This window comes from Triticum aestivum, chromosome 4A (genome assembly GCF_018294505.1).
Source record: "Triticum aestivum cultivar Chinese Spring chromosome 4A, IWGSC CS RefSeq v2.1, whole genome shotgun sequence".
Lineage (NCBI taxonomy): Eukaryota > Viridiplantae > Streptophyta > Magnoliopsida > Poales > Poaceae > Triticum > Triticum aestivum.
In genome coordinates, this window is record NC_057803.1 from 561,018,601 (window position 1) to 561,031,300 (window position 12,700).

A 12,700-nucleotide genomic window follows, 5' to 3' on the forward strand; every position below is an offset into this window, starting at 1 on the left:
GGCCTTTTTGCCTTTGCGACGACTTTTTGTGTCCTGCTTCACCTCATCATCATCGTCATTAGCGTGAAGCTCCTGCCTGATGCCCATTGATTTCAAGTCTGCCCTTGCTTTCGGCCCATCTTTGGTCCTCTCTGGCATGTTGAGCAGGGTACCAAGCAGACTCTCGCACACGTTCTTCGTGATATGCATGACATCAAGGCTATGAGGCACACGGTGGATCTTCCAGTACGGCAAGTCCCAAAAAACAGACATCGTTTTCCATACCTTTAGCAGCGGCTCTAGCGCCTTTCGCTTCTTTCCCAGCTCTGGCACCTTTTGCTTCTTTCCCGGCAGTGGGCAATCTTTCCAATTTTTCAATAGCTCGTCTATTTCCTCGCGCTCCTCATACGCGGGCGTCTTCGGGGTTCGGTTTCACCATCGATCAGATCCTTGCGTTTCCTCCACGGGTCATCGTCGCGAAGCCACCTTCGATGTCCCATGAACACGGTTTTTGAAGACCCGAGATCTCTATCTAGCAGGCGATACATTGTGTCATCCATGCACCTGATGCATACAGAAAATCCGTGGACCACCTGGCCCTCGAGATATCTATAATCGAGATAGTCATGCACCGTCGTGAGCAGTGCGGCTCTCATAGGGAAATATTCTTTCTCTGCAGCGTCCCACGTATTGGCTAGTGTTTTCCACAGCATGTCTAGCTCCTCTTTTAGCAGCCCCAGATACAGATTGATGTCGTTCCCTGGTTGTTTCAGCCCTTCAATTAGCATACTCATGTGAATGTACTTCCTCTTCATGCACAACCAGGGGGGAAGGTTATACATCCACACAAACATAGGCTAGGTGCTATGTGTGCTTCTCTGGCTGCCAAACGGATTGACTCCATCGGTGCTCGTGCCCAGCACGGTGTTCCTTGGATCCTTCCCAAATTCTGGGTGTTCGAAGTTCAACGCTTGCCACTGGCTCCCATCCTTAGGGTGACTCAGCATCTTGTCTTTTTTATTTATCTCCGGATCATTTGCGTCATCTTCTCGCTTCTTCTCCTCCCTTTTCGCATGCCAACACAGGAGCTTTGCTACCTTAGGGTCCGCGAAATACCGCTGCAGACAAGGAGTGATCGGAAAGTACCACACCACTTTTCGAGGAGCTTTCTTCCTCTTCTTGTATCGAGTGACGCCGCACACCGGACATATGGTAGACTCCGCATGCTCGTCCCGATAAATGATGCAATTTTTCATGCACACATGGTATTCCACGTGCGGTAAATCCAGAGGACACACGATTTTCTTCACCTCCTCAAAACTGGTAGGGCACTTGTTCCCCTTGGGAAGACGTTCGTGCCAGAATGACATGTTCTCGTCGAAGCATGCGTCAGTCATTTTGGGTTTTACCTTCATCTCCAGAGCCATGAGCGTTACTTTCAGGCGGGTATCCTCGGGCCTGCATCATTCATACAATGGAGTAACCACATCTATCTCTAGTTGATCCAGCTTGGCTTTCTCTCAGGCGGCAGCTCTTGCGTTATCCGTCTGCTTGAGAAGTAGCTCTTGAATATGAGGGTCCTGCACCCAGCCCATCAATGGTCCGTCGTCGTCTGCTCCGCCGGCATCTTCATCTTCATGATCATGCCCTTCGTCTGCTCCGGCATCTTCCTCATCATCATGTCCGGCATCTTCTACATGATGACTATGTACAGCATCACCGTCGTGATCATGTCCTGGAGATTCTTCGTCTTCCCGCCCGCCCGAGCCGCGGTGGTTGTCTTGCTACCCTTCCTCATTTCTTGCCCGGCCCCCATGGACGACTTCATAGCCATCTTCATCACCTTGCCACCGATAGCCATCCATGAAACCACGCAAGAGCAGGTGGTCCCGCACCTGCCCGGAATCTGGGTCCGCAGTAAGGCTCTCTAGATTGCATCTTCGACACGGACATCTTATCTTCATCTCATTCTTTTGAAGCATCTCGGCCTTCGCGGAGCTCAAAAACCTATTCACGATGCCTTCGGTCATCGTGCGGACCATGGTCACCTGCGGGTAGAGCAAAACGATATTTTAGAACCAAGAAAAAATTTGGCATGACTTTCCCTAAAAATAGGACCAAAAAGAATGCATAGTGCCAAAATTCTTGCCGAAACGGAAATGAATCAACATTCCGGCAAAATATTGGCAACTATCGCATTTCAAATACCGGTACCTGCAAACACAAACATATATGCAACACCACAAACATGCATAGATCTAGATAGGCCACAAAAAGTGCATGTGCACGTTGTTGGAGCGAGCTAGGGAGAAAAAAAGTAGATCTACAACATAAAGATAGCTTTCCCCTTACTTACCTATCAAAAAATGTAATTTAATCACTTAATTTTGATGAATATATGGTGCAAATGAGGTGAGGAGGAGGAGGCAGCCGACAAGCTTGGAGAAGGAGGTGGAGGGAATGAAGTGGGGAAAGTGAGTGTGTAGGTGTGGCTGTCCAAAATGTCTAGCTGGTCCCAGGTTAATAATGGTGCACCACCCACCCATGCGCCATTAGTAACCCAACATACTAATGGCACACCTGCTGGCCGTGCGCCATTAGTTGTTTTGCAAAAAAATAAAAAATAATATATATACTAATGGCGCACCGCTGCATAGTGCGCCATTACTAGTTTAAACTAGTAATGGCGCACTATGCCACGGTGCGCCATTAGTAGTTTTGCAAAAAAAGGATAAAAAAATACAGTAGTGGCCCACTGTGTGGCTGGTGCGCCATTACTAGTTAGAACTAGTAATGGCGCACTTTTCCTGGATGCGCCATTAGTATGTTTGGAAAAATGAAAAAAAATTGTTACTAGTGGCGCACCGTGTGTCTGGTGCGCCATTAGTGTCTTCCACACTAATGGCGCATCAGCACATGGTGCGCCATCAGTATATAGTAGTGGCGCACTACTTGTTTGGTGCGCCATTAGTGTCAATTTCATCTATAGGCCTTTTCCTAGTAGTGTCCGGTGGACCGCATCAGCGATCTCCCGGACGTCATTCTTGAGGAGATCATCTCGCTTCTCCCCACCAAGGATTGCTGCCACACACAAGTCCTCTCAACTCGGTGGCGCCCTCTATGGCACACCGTGCCCCTCAATCTCGACTGTCGTCAGATATCTATCCTTCCTGAATTTGATCTCCTCAGATCCATTGTCTCCTCTCACCAGCAGGGCCCCGTTCAACGCCTCTGCTTCCCGACATGCTACCTGCTGTCCATACCCCGCACGGTGGACGCTTGGCTGACATCCCCTGAATTCGGAAAACTCCAGCGGTTTGAGTTCTACCATTACAACAAAAGTTTCATATCATGAACACGCCAAGAATTCGTGCCCACGCCACCGTTGTCCATCTCGCGGTTTTCCTCCTCTCTCCACACCGCCACCTTCGCCTGGTGCCATCTACCAGACAATCTGGTACAAATGCTTCAACTCCCACTGCTAAAAAAACTTTCGCTTGTGGTGGTTTATCTGTCGGAGGCCTCACTGCACAGCATCATCCACTCCAGTTGCCCTGCCCTGGAGTGCTTGTTGATTGTTTTGGGAATAGAAATCCCTATCAGTTGTCTCAAAATAAAGTCACCTCACCTTAAAAGCATTAGAATTTGTTTTGAAGGACAGCGGCTTGATAATTGTTATACACCTTCGCAAATAACTGTCATCTCTGCGCCCAAACTGGAGACCTTGGGTGTAATTCGTGATCTGTTTGATGATCACAACAAGTTGGTGTTCGGGTCCACACTTATTCAGGTACCGTATATTATCATCTACACATTTGTAATCATAAGCTGCATTTTTCATTTGTGCGCATAAGTTTTATATCATCTTGGAGTACACTTTGGGTAATAATATTATGTATGCTCAATGAAGAGTTCGTCCATGGATAGCCTATCAATGCTGCTGGATTCTATCAAGATCTTATATATCGGAATGTTTAGTTTTGATCTGAACATAAGTATTGGCTTGCTATGATGCTTTCCATCCCTAGAGAATTTATATATAGAGGTGATGATTTCATGCACATTGAAAGCCCGTATATATTGTACTAGAATTAATCGTTCAGCCGTCGCTCTTTCGACATACTCTTTGTTCAGACCTTAACTGTTTTCAATCTTCATGTCTACTTAGGCAGTGCTACCACATGCAAAAAAAAACATATAACCAATTGGTGGCGTAATAAGCACCAAGATTTTCTTAGTTCTCATGACATTCTTTTGAGGACAATAATGATGGAAGGATATGCATCCAACCAGGCAAACAGAAATGTTGTCACATTCTTCCTGTTGAATGCGAGGTTACTATTGTCCATCAGGCTTAAGTTCTGTCGCAAGAGATTTCTTACGGACAGACATATTGGACAGCAAAAAATGAAGTTTCATGTGGACAAATGGGCTTCTAAACGTGCTTGGCTTCTATTTACAACAAGTTGTAGTCACCCTGAAATAATTTTTTTTGCACAGGTTGTTGATTTTATGGATCAGACTGATCCATTTGTTTGTGACTGCGAAAAAGAGTGGTTGGGTTAGATGTTACTGCCATGTTCAAACTGGGTTTTGTCTAAAAATTTGATGAACAATTAATTCTTGGGCTTTTTGTACCGTTTGTAAGCTTGAGTTGCATGTTGTTTCCCTCATACTCACTCCACCTGCCACTACACTACCGCATCTTCCATGGCTACTATTCGTTCCCGTCCGAGGCCTTGTCGTCATTCTCCACCTTGGTTCAATCGTTGTGCCCACCGCCGCTTGGTGTTGTCAATATGGACAATAACCTCCCCGCAAAAAACATGGTCAACAACCAAGAGGAATCAGGAGATGACTGTATGTGGAGAGGCTGACAGTAGGGACCCACCAGGGTCATTGCATTACGCAAGCAGGTGCCTCATTATTACAAGCCAAAAAATACTTCCTCCTAATCCCTCACTGCTAGAAAATCACTTAAATGTCTTAGAAGGTCAAATGACCCCTGAAATTTACCAAAATTTGACATGATGGTTGTATTAGTACTACAAAATTTCTCATTCATTTAAAACACAATCCGTTGCCACTTTACTCCAAATTTGTCTTTCACAGCTAATAAAAAATATGTACAACATCACACACAGTTGTTTTCTAGGAACCGTTTGCGATGAAAATGTCTGGGTCTATTTAAGTCTCCCTCCTAAAGCTTCGTCGACTCGTCTGCTCCCGTGCCGGCAACTCCCGAATCCACAAATCCCAATCCCCATTCCTGCACCCCCTTCTTGCAAAGATGACACCGTGGAAACGCTTCATGAAGGCCCGTACAATGGCCGCGTCCCCCCCAAGCGCTGCCGCCTACGCCGAGAGCGTGTCCTCCTATGTCGAGAGTGCTGCCGCATCCGCATTGAGCGCGGCCGCTTCCGCCGAGAGGGCGTCTGCGGTAGCTGACAGGGCAGCCGAGGCAGCTAGAGTTGCTGCTACAATGGCGGCTGCAAACGCCGAGAGCGCTCAAGCTGCCGACCGAGTCGCCGATGTTGCCCTGGCCCAGGTCAAGGCCATCCATGCCAAGATCGAGGATGCACACGCCAAGATATTCCAGGCCACCTCAGACTCCAGCATGCAACCCATGTCTGAAAAGGCGGCTGTGGCAATGGAGCACCTGCTTCCTCATGAGGTCGCCGAGCGGGAGCTGGAGATGCAGGAGGTGGCGGAGATCGAGGAGCGCCGGTAGGAGGAGTTGCGCCTGGCCGAGGTCGAGGTAGAGAAGAGTCTGTCCATCGAGGAATCGGTGGTGGAGTACCAACGCGAGCTCTGGCGCAGCCACTACTACGAGTACTACAACCTTGAGGGTAGCACCGACGATGAGGACGAGGACGAGGACGTAGTCGACTTCAGCAAGGGGTACGCGGAGTCCACCAATGGCGGCATGTCACCAGGACAAGTCATCACGTCTCATCTCACACCGGCAATGCATAGGCCGGCACGGCGGCGGGTTTGTTAAAATTACACAACGAGCGGATAACACCAGGGACCCAACAGCTCGCCCAGTTGTTTTTTTAGTTTCAGAGATGGACCTCAACTGCGCGCTGTGCGGGGGTTGTGGCCCGTCTAGCCCACGCTTACGCTTTTATTTAAGCACATGACGAGCCCAGTTGATATCTTTTTTCTTTCTGAAAATGGCTAGCCCAGTTCCTTTTTTTGGAGAACACCAAAACCAAGGCCTACTTGCTTTTCTCAGCGCTGCTGGGCAGCAAATCTTTCAAGACGAGGAGGGAGGGATGTAAAGTAGTAAGAAATGGTCTTCCCCAGAAAATGGGCTATAAGTTGTAAGAAATGGGTTATAAATTTTTAAACCAAAGCCAATCGGCAATTACATTAAAATATCATTTTTTTGGATTTCTCTACTCTCTACTCTTATAAAAACCAAGCCCAACTGGCAATTACATTAAAAGATCGTCTTTTCTCCCACAAGGTAAACTACTCATACAAATGCATCTTCATGTTCCGTGCAACGCACGGGCATCTTGCTAGTTAAGATTTTAAATTTCCTTCATTTTTTGCGAATAATTCTTTTTTGAATTTTATTTTGATATAATTTTTAAAAAAAAAATTTTAACGTGACTCGAAATTTCATGATTAAAAGAGTTCGAACCCCACCGAAATATGAAAAGCCTCTTTGAATTTTTTAGCAGTGCCCAGAATATATGCTCTGTAATGCTAATAAAAAGAATTAGCAGATGGGTTGTACATTATTGAAAATAATGGCTAATGGGTTGTATGTTCTTTTCCACAGATTTGGAGGCTGACTTCTAGGTCTACTAGGTTGACGATGACGTTGTCCTAAAAAAAATTGACGCGTATGCAAGGGTTTGTCAACTTAGTCAACACAGAGTAGTGACTGTGGGATGTACATCCAACGGCCGCCGTGCTTCTTCAATCTCTGATCTTCCTGCTCCAGCCGCCCAAACCAGCGCCGGCGGGACTGCCTACTCCCTCCCCCTGTGGGTGGTTGTGCTGCCGCCAGGCCATCCCTCTACACACCCGCACATCCTGTTATTTTCCGACGACGTCAACCTCACCCCACAGCCGACCAGTCAACGCTCGTACACCCCTCAGCATGGGCATCCGCTGCGGTGGCTTAGCCGGCTCTGGGTCGTTCCCTTCCTGGGCCTCACCCTCGTCCATCGTGTTTGTGCTCTCGGTGCGGCGAGGTCAACATGGCCAACAAACAACAACCATCGAAAGAGGCTGACAGTAGGGGTCCACACAAGGAAATGCCTCCTTATTACGCGCAAAATAATTATTCCTCCACCTGACAGCTGGGACCCACCAGAAGGGCCTCTGTATTTCTTGAAAAAAACGTTCCCCCCACTGTCAACTTGGACCCACTAGCTATATCTTCGCACACAAGGAAGTGCCTCCTTATTACGCACAAAAAAAATGTAAAATCCCCCTGCTAGCTGGGACCCACCATTGTGGGAGGCTGACTTGTGGGGCCACTAAGATGATGGGGACAGAGGGCTTTGTCAACTTAGTCAATATGAACGACTCTAGCTCAAGTGACCGTACGATGTCCATCCAATGGCCGTAGTGCTTCTTCAACCTCTGGTCTTCTCGCTCCAGCCGCCCAAAGCAGCGCCGGTCGTGCCGCCTGCTCCTGCCTCCCGTGGCCGGCTTTGCTGCCGCAAAGGCCTCACTGCCCCCTACTACTCCCACCGCTGGCCAGGCCATCCCTCCACTCACCCACACCCTGTGTTATTCTGCGGTGACGGCAGCCTCACACCGAAGCCGGACCAGTGAACCCTCATACTCATCTCCGCGTGGGCATCCACTGCCTCGTCTTCCCCGGCTCAGCGTCGTCCCCTTCCTAGGCCTCGCCGTCGTCCACCGCCCTGGAACGGAATGACTTCCATCGGAAGAGTACTATATGTGGAGAGTACTATACATGGAGAGGCTGACAGCTGGGTCCACGACCGCAGCAAGGAAGTGCCTCCTTATTACATGGAAAATAATGATTCCTCCACCTGACAGCGGGGACCCACAGGACGGGCCACCTATTTCATGAAAAAAACGTTTCCCCCTGATAGCTGGGACCCACCAGCTACATCTTCGCACACAAGGAAGTCCGTCCATGTTATGGGCAAAACATGATTCGCCCCCCTGACTGCTGGGACCCACCAGCTACATCTTCACACGCAAGGAAGTGCCTAACAGTCGGGACCCACCCGGTCGACGCATACGTAGCGTTGTCATTCTGGTCGCACACATGTACGTACATACTGGTCGATCGGTCTGTCTGCAAGCTGCATCGATGAACCATGGCCGTGTAAGGAAGGGCACGTGTGGTAGTAGAGGCGTGCACGTTTGGTAGTAGAGGCGCACACGTGTGGTAGTAGAGGCGCGCACGTAGCATGTACACGTATGTACAGCGGCCAGGGTGCAAGAAAGTAAATATGGCCACATACGTACAAACGTGCGGGGTCTCGAACACCTACTCACGCATACGTACGGCCAGGGCTCATGTACATGGCTTTGGTTGGGCCAGAACGGAGAAACCACATCGTCATCGTGTTCATGGGGAGGCAACGGGATGTGGCGTGTTCATCGGGAGGCAACGGAACGCGTGTTGTTCATCGGGAGCCAACCAGCTTGGACGGAACAAGCGATGGAAACGAGGCCTGGCATACCGCAGAACGGAGGAAACGACTTGTGTTTGACCGGTCATGGTGGAAACGGGATCCAGTTCATCGGGAGGGGTCTGGCGTACCGTAGAACTAAGGAAACAGACCTCCTATGGTCGAAACGGGGTCCTGTTGATCGGGAGGGGTGTGGCATACCGCAAAACGGAGGAAACGGACTTGTGTTGGAGCGCTACGGTTCGAAACGGGGGTCTTGTTCATCAGGAGGGGTGTGGCGTACCGCAAAACGGGACTCCACGGGATACTGTTCATGTCCACCGTCGACCTCCTCCAGCCTCCACAGGCTACTATTCATCCACCGTCGACCTCCTCCAGCCTCCACCTGCGACTGTTCATCAACGGGCTCCTGTTCATCCAACCTCCACCGGCTATTGTTCAACCAGCCCTCTCCACGGGGTCCTATTCAACCACCCCTCCACGGGCTACTGTTCATCTAGCCCTCCACCGACTACTGTTCATCCAGCCCTCCACCGGCTACTATTCATCCAGCCCTCCATGAGGTCCTGTTCATCCAGCCCTCCGCGGGGTCCTGTTCATCCACCGGCTCGATCGACCAGGGTACTGTTCATCCAGCGGCAACGGCCTCTACTACCACGGGTTCCTGTTCATCCAACCCCCACCGGGAACTGTTCATCCAAACCCCATAACAACGCTCACTGTTCATCCTGAGGCAGCATCGATCGGCTTCAGTTAGCAGCAGTAGCGAAGGAATCGCTTGATCGGGTTCAGTTAACAGCTATCGATCGATCGCTCGGGTTCAGTAACGCGTAGCCTGCAATGCAATCACTCGGGTTCAGTTAGAGCCCAACGCCTCGCTCGGGTTCATTTAGAGCGCAATGCCTCGCACACACGCGTGTATGTACGAGAGAAATGCGCATCGCTCGGCCCCCGACCAGCCACCGTAACCAGGAACTCCCCGCTATTTTCCTCGTGCTCGCTTCTACCACGGTTTTTTCTGTCATGGACGGCCCATAGAATGTCATGCATCTACGTCTCTGGCCCGCCCAGGACAAAAACCCATTTTCTGTCATGATTTTTTGTCATAGAAGTAGGAACCCACCACATCTATGATTATACCAGGTTTTGTCACAATTATTGTCATAGAAGTGTCATAAGTATGACAGAAAAAATTTCGTTCGGCCCAAAATGTCACGGATGTGTCTTTTTTTGTAGTGGTGCGTCATCACAAAGAACTGCACACGGGAGACGTGGTCGATCAGAAGACCCCGTATACACTGCATGCGGCCCGAAAATATGTACGGGTATGGTGGTGTGTGATATGTTTAAATCCTGAATGCACAACTTCGATGGGCCACCAACTACATTACAAACCAAACACCGTACCCAACTCCAAGCCTGGTTCAATACGTACGATGTCGGTTTCCCAACTTCGAGGCGGCGACTGGGGGGTGGGGTCATCCCACGCATGCACTCAAACTTTATTTGCTCTAGCATGGGCCGCATCTATATCTATACGCCTATATACTGTGCGAATGACTTTGAAAGTTGGTCGTTGGATGAAGCCAATCCAACGGTACAGAGATGGCAAATCCGAGCACTACTAGCCATTGGATATCATCTACATTCCACCAGATTCTGCCACATGGACAATCTAGAAAACTCCATGGTTGAACTTAAGCATAATGCACAAACCTCAAAACACAAGCACTTCTCCTTTGTTCTCTAGAATCTTCCATATCTTAAATGCCCAAACTTTTTTTCTAAATGAATTGTCACTTTTTGTTTTTACTTTATGCTTTACTATGCACCATGAATCTTAAAATAGATTTTTTTTAAAAACTAATTTATTTTGGATGAGATAACTATAAGAATTAAACAAACATCTACATCATGCATATATGACTCAAAGCTTACATGCTATAGTGTGGTATTTTTATTCATAATTTGGTTACCAAATCTCATGCGTGCAATGCACATGTACCTTAGTAGTATCAATAGGAAACCATCATGGACAAACCCTTCTCGTTGTTGGGTCAAAGGGATAGATTGTGTGGGCCCCCCTAATTGTTCGTAAAGGATTTTATATATACCTCGGGGAGCCCACATATATTGTGTCGCGTTTATAAGCTGCACAAGGGAGACATGCTCGAGAAGAACACCCTACCCCCTATACCCTGCATGCAACCTAAAAAGGTTTATTTAATCACCAGGACAGGTCAAGTCAATCATTCTTTAATTTTTAGAGCAAAAAATAACTCATAAAAACATAGTCTACAAATTAACAAAACAAGGATCCCAAGGTTTGTATAATTGCAATGATAGGTTACTATAGAGATATAATATATCTCTATAATGACCATGCCATGGCATTTAAATAAAGCTTGAGATATGCAACTTCCCAATGGGTCACCCATCCTTGGACTACTCTAGACCAGGCATGCTTAACTTCTGTGTTCTGTTCGACTAGGCTAGCGGATGGGAAGCCTCCCCTTGTTGATAAGAATTGCCTCCTTGCCCTTAAGGCGTTTCATGCTGGTCACCCTATGGGACCTACTCCCTCCTATCACACACATTTGTGCTTTTAGAAACTGTGTGAGATATTTACATGGCCGGTGTGTCACCGCTAGCCTTCAATGAGCACTGACACTGGTAGCAGAAAAACGATGGGAGAAGAGGCGGGAAACCGTTGAGAGGAGTGGCGATAAATGGTAGTCTGTTTAGAAAACCTACTAGAGAAGGAAGTGTGAGCTAGCACGACGCATGCGCACAGTGCTTACCCATGTACTTCATGTGTTGTCGAAAGGGCTCGGGGTTGTCGTTCGATCTGGGAGAATCCAACGGTGCACACATACGATCAGTGGGGTTTGGGTTCTGGCCTATCAGAATGCACGACTCAGATCACGCGCGCAGCAAGGGGAGGGGACATCGGCCACGGTTTGGTAGGCACGCAGCTTTCGTGAGTGAACCATGTGCTATTTGAAAACATTTCGTGAGAAGAATCTCGTTTTTTAAATCCCCGTAAATCCAAAACTCACCCGAAAATCGTGAAACCTGGCATGGTGTCATGACATGGCACATATATGTCGAGGAATTATTTCATCCATTTTGGCGCAAGTTTATTACAAGCCTCTTACAAACCGGAGCTTCTCTCAAAGAAGCCTCGTGGTTCCGATAGAGAAACGTCACCCCCTTGTGGGCAAAACGTTATCACTGCCTCTTTTTGCCTTGTATTTTATTCTACGGACAACATGGAACGACAGGATATCTGTGCTAAAATTTAAACTTATTCAGGGTTCGTTTGGCCTTTTTATACACTAATTGAGTTTCCTAGGCATTTAAGGTCCATAATTCAAATCTGAACTTCAAATACATGCTCCAGTTCACCAAAATGGCTTGAAAATTTATACATGTGTCCTTGGGTGTATGTTTATGTCCCATGCCAGGAATGGGAATGAATAACAACCGTACACGCATCCTGGCTCGTCCTCAAACATTTGGAATCTCGGTTTTTAAATCCTCATAAATCCTAAACTCACCAGAAAAGGTATCAAAGGTGGCATGGTGTAAGGTCATGGCACATATATGTCATTGTAAAAACATTGCCCAATTTGGGCCATGCTATATTACAAACCTCTAACAAACCAGATCTTCTCTCAAACAAGCCTCATGGTTCTGGTCGGGAAACGTGTTCCCCATGTGGGCGAAACGTAATCACTGCCTCTTTTTGCCTTGTATTTTCTTCCACAGGCAACATGGAACGATATGATATTCGTGCTGAAATTTAAACTTATTTAGGGTTCGTTTGGCCTTTTTATGCACTAATTGAGTTTCCTAGGCATTTAATGTCCATATTTCAAATCTGAACTACAAATAGATGCTCCAGTTCCCCGAAATGGCTAGGAAAATTATACATGTGTCCTTGGGTGCATGTTTAGGTCCCATGCCTGGACTAGGAATGAATTACAACCGTATCGGTGTCTTGGCTCATCCTCAAACATTTCTAATCTTGGTTTTTAAATCCCCGTAAATCCACAACTCACCAGAAAGTCATCAAAGGTGGC